Source organism: Bos mutus, chromosome 18, assembly GCF_027580195.1.
Source record: "Bos mutus isolate GX-2022 chromosome 18, NWIPB_WYAK_1.1, whole genome shotgun sequence".
In the NCBI taxonomy this organism is placed as follows: Eukaryota; Metazoa; Chordata; class Mammalia; order Artiodactyla; family Bovidae; genus Bos; species Bos mutus.
The window spans coordinates 27,691,790-27,699,796 of NC_091634.1; positions in this window are offsets into that span (position 1 = coordinate 27,691,790).

Consider the following 8,007-nt stretch of genomic DNA (forward strand, 5'->3'; position numbering starts at 1 on the left):
TGGCAACCCACTCCAGTGTTCTTGCCTGGAGAATCCCAGGGACAGGGGAGCCTGGGGGGCTGCCGTCTATGGGGTCGCACAGAGTCGGACACTACTGAAGCGACTTAGCAGCAGCAAGAATCATAACTATTGCCCTAGGCAGTGACAGTTTTCTTTCAGTATAAAAGAAATTTTCCCCCACTATCTTATAATTTAAAATGTCAAACGTAAAGCAAAATTGAAAGAATTTTATGGTGAATAACAAAATTTAGTTTGGAAACATTTAAAAGGATATTCCCCAAGCTGATATTCTTTTATTTTTTCCCATCAAAAAAACAGAAAACTGTCTGGTCATAAAACACAGAACTTACCTTCAGGCTAGTGATCAAATTTCTTGATAAATCTAAGGATCGGAGACTTTTAAAATTTCTAAAGGCATCACCAATGGAATGGATTTTTCCAGCATAAGATCCCTGCAATGAAAGAGACTCCACCAGTTCTGAAAAGAGATCATCAGTAGATATATTATGATCTCTGCTTGGAAAAAGAGCAGAGTCATTGAAAAACAGGCCTTCCTGTCTCCCATATCTCATCTGTGAAAGGTCCTACATTTAAGGCTCATAAAAAGAACAGATCTTCCTTTTAAAATTAGCAATATGGTCTAATGCAGTGACATCAAGACTTGGTTTTACAGAAACCTTGAGTTTCTTTAATTACCCTGAATGATGTAGTAAAAATCTCCCAAAGTTCTCAAAACAAACAACAAATTCAGCAATCCCACTGCTAGGATTTAGCCCAAAAATAGTACAGCATTTTGCCAGGACATATGATATAGACCAGAAGGATGTCAATTTCAGGAAAGTTTCAGGATAGTGAAACAAAGAAAGAGAGGGAAGGAGGGAGGGAAGAAGAAAGGGAGAGAAGGAGAAAGGAAAAGGAGAAAAAGAAAACCGTCAAAGGGCTCATCGGTAGAAGAGCAGAACAAGATGGTCTAAGCAGCAGTGCATTGAACAATGTACTAGATCTGTGACCTTGTAAAAGTCACTTAACTTCTCTGTGCATCCATTTCCTCATGTGAAAAATGGAGATTACAACATTACTTACCTCATAAGATGTTGTAAGGATTTAATGACTATATGTATTGTGTATATACAAATATATAGTTATTGCTGTTGTTTAGTCTCTAAGTCATGTTCCACTCTTTGCGACCCCATGGACTGTAGCCCACCAGGCTTTTCTGTCCATGGGATTTCTTAGGCAAGAATACTGTTACGGGTTGCCATTTCCTTCTCCAGGGAATCTTCCCAACCCAAGGATTGAATCCGCATCTCCTTCATTGGCAGGTGAGTTCTTTACTGCTGAGCCACCAGGAAAACCCATAAACATATACACATATATGTGTGTGTGTTTTGTGTGTGTGTGTGTGTGTGAGAGAGAGAGAGAGAGAGAGAGAATACAAAACTTAGAATAGTGTCTAACATATGGTGCTATATACATGCTAATTATTATTATATAGTCATTTAAAACAATGAGGTAGATTTGTAGATGTTTATATGGAAAGATCTCAAAGACACTGAGGAAAAAGTGTGACTTTGTGTCTGTATATGTATGACTGTGTTTTAAAGAATGTATGTGTGTGTGTACTTATGTGTGTGTATATATATATACATACATCAGATCAGATCAGATCAGTCGCTCAGTCATGTCCGACTCTTTGCGACCCCATGAATTGCAGCACGCCAGGCCTCCCTGTCCATCACCAACTCCCGGAGTTCACTCAGACTCACGTCCATTGAGTCAGTGATACCATCCAGCCATCTGATCCTCTGTCGTCCCCTTCTCCTCCTGCCCCCAATCCCTCCCAGCATCAGAGTCTTTTCCAATGAGTCAACTCTTCGCATGAGGTGGCCAAAGTACTGGAGTTTCAGCTTTAGCATCATTCCTTCCAAAGAACACCCAGGGCTGATCTCCTTCAGAATGGACTGGTTGGATCTCCTTGCAGTCCAAGGGACTCTCAAGAGTCTTCTCCAACACCACAGTTCAAAAGCATCAATTCTTTGGCGCTCAGCCTTCTTCACAGTCCAACTCTCACATCCATACATGACCACAGGAAAAACCATAGCCTTGACTAGACGGACCTTTGTTGGCAAAGTAATGTCTCTGCTTTTCAATATGCTATCTAGGTTAGTCATAACTTTCCTTCCAAGGAGTAAGCGTCTTTTAATTTCATGGCTGCAGTCATCATCTGTAGTGATTTTGGAGCCCAGAAAAATAAAGTCTGACACTGTTTCCACTGTTTCCCCATCTATTTCCCATGAAGTGATGGGACCGGATGTCAAACTAGACTTCTGACAGCACTGAAAAGAGGAGAATCTCAAAAGCAAGACAATAGGAACTCACTGGTAAGTGTGGTGGGCCAAAATGAGAACAGGAACAAAAACTGGAAGAAGGTTCTGCAGAATCCCATTAGCAGGTGACTGCCAAGGAACTGCACCGAAATAAGTTCTTAAGGTACTGGAGCAGTCTAGGCCCTATAAACTATTAAAAACATGAAACAAGATCCTTTTCAAGACAGATTCATCCCTGAAAGAAATAACTGGAACAGAATTCACATTGAATGGAATACAGACAATGGGTTCAAAAGAAAGAGAAGGTTTAGATATAAGTCCAGGAGGGAAGCAGAGACTGCAGATCTCAGGAAGCTTAAAGCCCTATTTTTAGTTCTTCATGAACACAACAGAAGAGGGAGCTCCAAACCCTGAAACTAGAAAAGTTATTCTGGCCCAGCCAAAAGTATAGAAAACTTAACGCACTTTAACAAAGAGACACAGAAAAGGTTTATAATCAAATTGTATATGAGGTTTTTAAAACAAAAAAGAACAAAAAACAGAATAGCATCCCTAAAGAATGAAAGCACTCCAAAAAGATACATCCACAAAACAAATGAAACTTTTAACTTAGTATTTCAAAACAAATTTCAAAAGCTAAAAGATGTCATAACAAAGTGTAGCAGTTCTCAAAACATCGTCCCTAGATCCCTGGAGGTCCCTGAGACATGTACAGGGGTCCACAAAATCAAAACTATTTTTAAAAATTATTTTCATAATAATATTAAAATATTAACAACTCTTTTTACTATGCTGATATTTACACATATGGTATAAAAGCAAAAACTACTGAGGCCTTAGAATGACTTAAGGCAGTGGCATCAGACTTTAGTCTTAGTCATAATATTGTATTCTTCACCATTATATGCATGCAGTTAAAAAAAGAGCCACGTTTTCTTAAGAATGCCCTTGAAAAAGCAGTAAAAATGGTTAATTTTAGTAAATCTTGACCCTTGAGTATGTCTTTTTTATATAGTGTTCCTAAATGGGAGGTATGCATGAAGTATTTCTGCTGCATACTGAAGTATGGTGGATGCCTAGCAAGAAAACACTTGTGTGGGTTTCAAGATGCCAGCTTAACTAGCCATTTTTTGGCGGGGAGGTAACTATTGTTACTATAAAATTCTGACATACTTGAATGGCTGTGAGACATTTTCTTAAAAATAAAGTGAGACCATCACTTCAGTCAAAACAAGTAATAACTGTTGTCAATTATTAACATATAAGCTTCCAAGCCGAAATTAGAATTTTGATAAACTTGTATTTGCCACCATAAACTTGACAGATTCCAAAACCTAAAGCTCTCTCTAGTGAAATTTGTGATGATATTAACAAATATGATTTTTTAATGTTATATAATGAAATTTGTCAATATTTAGAAGATCTACATAAGTCAGTGAGTTAATATCTTTCAAATGATGGATGCATCATGTTGATGTACCAATGGATTTTAATGTAACAGAGTACAAAAAGTTCAACAATATGGTTTTAGATTTCAGATACAACTAACCTTTAAGAAACTACCACTTGCTCAGTTTTCATGTCATAGCAAAGAAGGAAATATGCACTGAAGGAAATATGCAAAGAAGGAAATTCACTGAAAATGCTATTTTAATACTTCTTCCTTCCAGGAGGGCTTCCCTGGTGGTCCAGTGGTTAAGAATCCATCTTGCAATGCAGGATACACCAATTGGATCCCTAGTCTGAAAGATACCACATGGCACAGGGCAACTAAAGCTGTGCACCACAACAACTGAGCCTGTGCTTTGGAGCCCACCAATTATGACTACTGAGTCTGTGCAGCAACTACTGAAGCCTGTGCACTCCAGAGCTTGTGCTCCACAAGAGAAGCCACTGCAATGAGAAACCCGCAAACTGCAACTGAAGAGTAGCCTCCATTCTCTGCAAGTAGAGAAAGCCCGTGCGCATTAGTGAAGAGCTGACATACCCTAAATAAATATTCCCCCTTTCCAACTATATATCTATATAAGGCATGACTTCATATATATATATATATATATATATATATATATATTTCAAACAACATATTTAACACAGAAGAAGATATGAGAATATGGTTGTCTTCAATTAAGACATTAAAAAGACATTATATATGTTAACATGTAATGGGTATGTTATGGTTATCTTTTAATGAATTACAAATAAATATTTTAAAATTTTCTGTTTCAACATCAAATATGGTAAATATAAATAGATATAATAATCCACATTAACCAAAGCTCTTTGCATAATATTTAAGTAAGAGTGTAATGGAATCCTGATACCAAAAATTTTGAGAATTGTTAAAAAATGTAAATTAGACTGAGTGGCTTATAAACAACAATTATTTCTCACAGTCTGGCGACTGGAAGTCCAAGTTCAGGGTGTTGGCATGACCAGGTTCTGGTGAAAGCCTTCTTTCAGGTTCCAGACTGCCTACTTCTCCAGTGTCCTCACATAGTGGAAGAGGGCAAGGGAACATTCTCTTTGATCTCCATTATAAAATCATTAATCTCTTTTATGAGGGCTTCCCTGGTGGTTCAGATGGTAAAGAATCGGCCCACAATGCGGGAGACCTGGGTTCAATTCCTGCGTCAGGATGATCCCTTGGAGACGGGAATTGCAACCCACTCCATTATTCTTGCCTGGAAAATTCCATGGACCTGGTAGGTTACAGTCCATGGAGTTGCAAAGAGTTGGACACAACCGAGCGACTAACACTTTCCTTCACTTTCAAGACCTAATCACCTCCCAGAGGCCACATCTCTTACTACCATCATATTAGGCATTAGAATTTCAACATATGAATAGTTTGGGGGGAGACACAAATATTCAGACTAGAGCATGCGAGCAATAGGAACTCTCATTCACTGCTAGTGAAATGCAAAGGAATAGCCACTTTAAAAGATAGTTTGGCAGTTTTTTACAAAGCTAAAGATGGCATGCTGCACTGCTGCAGTCCATGGTGTCACAGAGTCAGACATGACTGAGTGACAACTGAACTGAAACATGGCTTTTACTGTAAGATCTAGCAATTATAGCCCCTTGGTATTTACTCAAGTAAGTTGAAAGTTTATGTCCCCATAGAAACCTGAATGTAAATGTTTATGGCAGCTTTATTCATAATTGCCACAACTCAGAAGCAACCAAGATATCCTTCAATAAGTAAATGAATAAACAAAACTATGGTACATTCATATAGTGGAATATTACCCAGCAATAAAATCACCTATGGACCAAGCCATGGAGCACCCTTAAATACACATTACTAAATGAAAGAAGTCAGGTTGAAAACATTCTGCATAATATTCTGAAAAAGGTAACACTAAAAATATCAATGATATACAGTATGATGACTAGTTACTAATACTGCATTGCATATTTGAAAGTTGCTAAGAGTAGATCTTAAAAAGTTGTCATTCTAAGAAAAGAAAATTTTGTTACTATGTAAAATGATAAATGTTACATAGACTTATTGGTATGATCATTTTGCAATGTATACAAACATCATCCATTATGTTGTACACCTGAAACTAAGTTAATATTATATGTCAATTATACATCAGTTAAAAGATTTTTTTTTTAAAGAATCAGTGGTTCCCAGGGAATATATACTGTATGATTACAACTACATGACATTCTGAAAAAGGCAACAGGATAAAGGTCAGTGGTTTCCAGAGGTTCACTGGTGGGGGAGGGATGAACAGGTAGAACACTGAGGATTCTTAGGGCAGTGAAACTGTTCTTTTGATACTGTAATGGTGTACACATGACTATATATTTGTCAAAGCACATGGAACTGTACAACACAAAGAGTGAATCCTAATGTAAACTATAGATCTTAGTTAATAATAATGTATAATTATTGGTTCAACAACCATAACAAATATACTGCATGAATGCAAGATATTATTAATAGGAAAACTGGAAGGGGATATAAGGAAGGTGTGATGAAGGAAGAATATATGGAAACTCTGTACTTTCTGCTCAATTTTTCTGTAAACCTAAAACTGCTTTAAAAATTAAAGTCTATTAATAATAAATAATTTTTAAAAGAAATCAAGTACACTTTGTGCTAAAATATGGATGAACTTTAATAATAACATGCTCAGTGAAAGAAGCCAGACACAAAAGGCCACATATTCTATGATTCCATTTATATGAAATATCTAGAACAAACAAATCTATGGAGACAGAAAGCAGATTTCTGGTTGCCTGGGACCACTTATTGTGAGGAGCTGGAAATAAGGACTGACTGCCTAAAGAATATGAGGTCTCCTTTTACGCTCTGGAACTAGACAGTGGTGATGGTTATACAATGCACTAAGTGATACTGAAATGCATACTTTAAATTTTACAGGATGTGAATTATATCTCAAAAAAAAAGGGAAAAAAATCCCAACTTTGAGGGCACCATATTGGTAGCTCTGTAGTATGCAATGACCTAATACACTGAGAATCTTTTTCAGTTCAGTTCAGTTCAGTCACTCAGTCGTGTCCGACTCTTTGCGACCCCATGAATTGCAGCACGCCAGGCCTCCCTGTCCATCACCAACTCCCAGAGTTCACTCAGACTCACCTCCATCGAGTCAGTGATGCCATCCAGCCATCTCATCCTCTGTCGTCCCCTTCTCCTCCTGCCCCCAATCCCTCCCAGCATCAGAGTCTTTTCCAATGAGTCAACTCTTCGCATGAAGTGGCCAAAGTACTGGAGTTTCAGCTTCAGCATCACTCCTTCCAAAGAACACCCAGGGATGATCTCCTTTAGGATGGACTGGTTGGATCTCCTTGCAGTCCAAGGGACTCTCAAGAGTCTTCTCCAACACCACAGTTCAAAAGCATCAATTCTTTGGCGCTCAGCCTTCTTCACAGTCCAACTCTCACATCAATATATGACCACAGGAAAAACCATAGCCTTGACTAGACGGACCTTTGTTGGCAAAGTAATGTCTCTGCTTTTCAATATGCTATCTAGGTTGGTCATAACTTTTCTTCCAAGGAGTAAGTGTCTTGTTACCATGGGCCAAAAGCTAAGGTCAGTTATGATTTCATTCACTGCCCTGGCTGCATTTCACATGCCTTTCACTGTATTCTATTTCAAAAAGCAGACGTTTTAACATTTTTAAAGGGAACTAGAATTATCAATCAAATGATAAACTGCCACTGGGACAGATGTTCTTTGATGATTCATATGAAGTACAGGTCTTGGGCGTTCCTGGTGGCTCAGATAGTAAAGAATCCACCTGCAATTCAGGAGACCTGGGTTCTATCCCTGGGTCAGGAAGATTCCCTGGAGAAGGGAATGGCTACCCCTCCAGTATTCTTGCCTGGAGAATTCCAAGGACAGAGGAGCCTGGTGGGCTACAGTCACAAAGAGTCAAACATGACTTACCGACTAACACACACAGTTAAGAGATTATGCACTCAGTTTCAACAGTTATAGAGTGAAGACAAATAGACTGTAGAACAAATCAAACATTGAAAGTTATAGATCTCAAGAACAACAGAACGATCTTCCAATTTTACTTCATGGGCTATAATAACTCCACTGGGCAAAAACATGTTTTATTGATGAAAACAAGTAATCCCTTTATAGAAAACCATTTATATAGTTCACTTACAAACTGAATTAATAATAAAG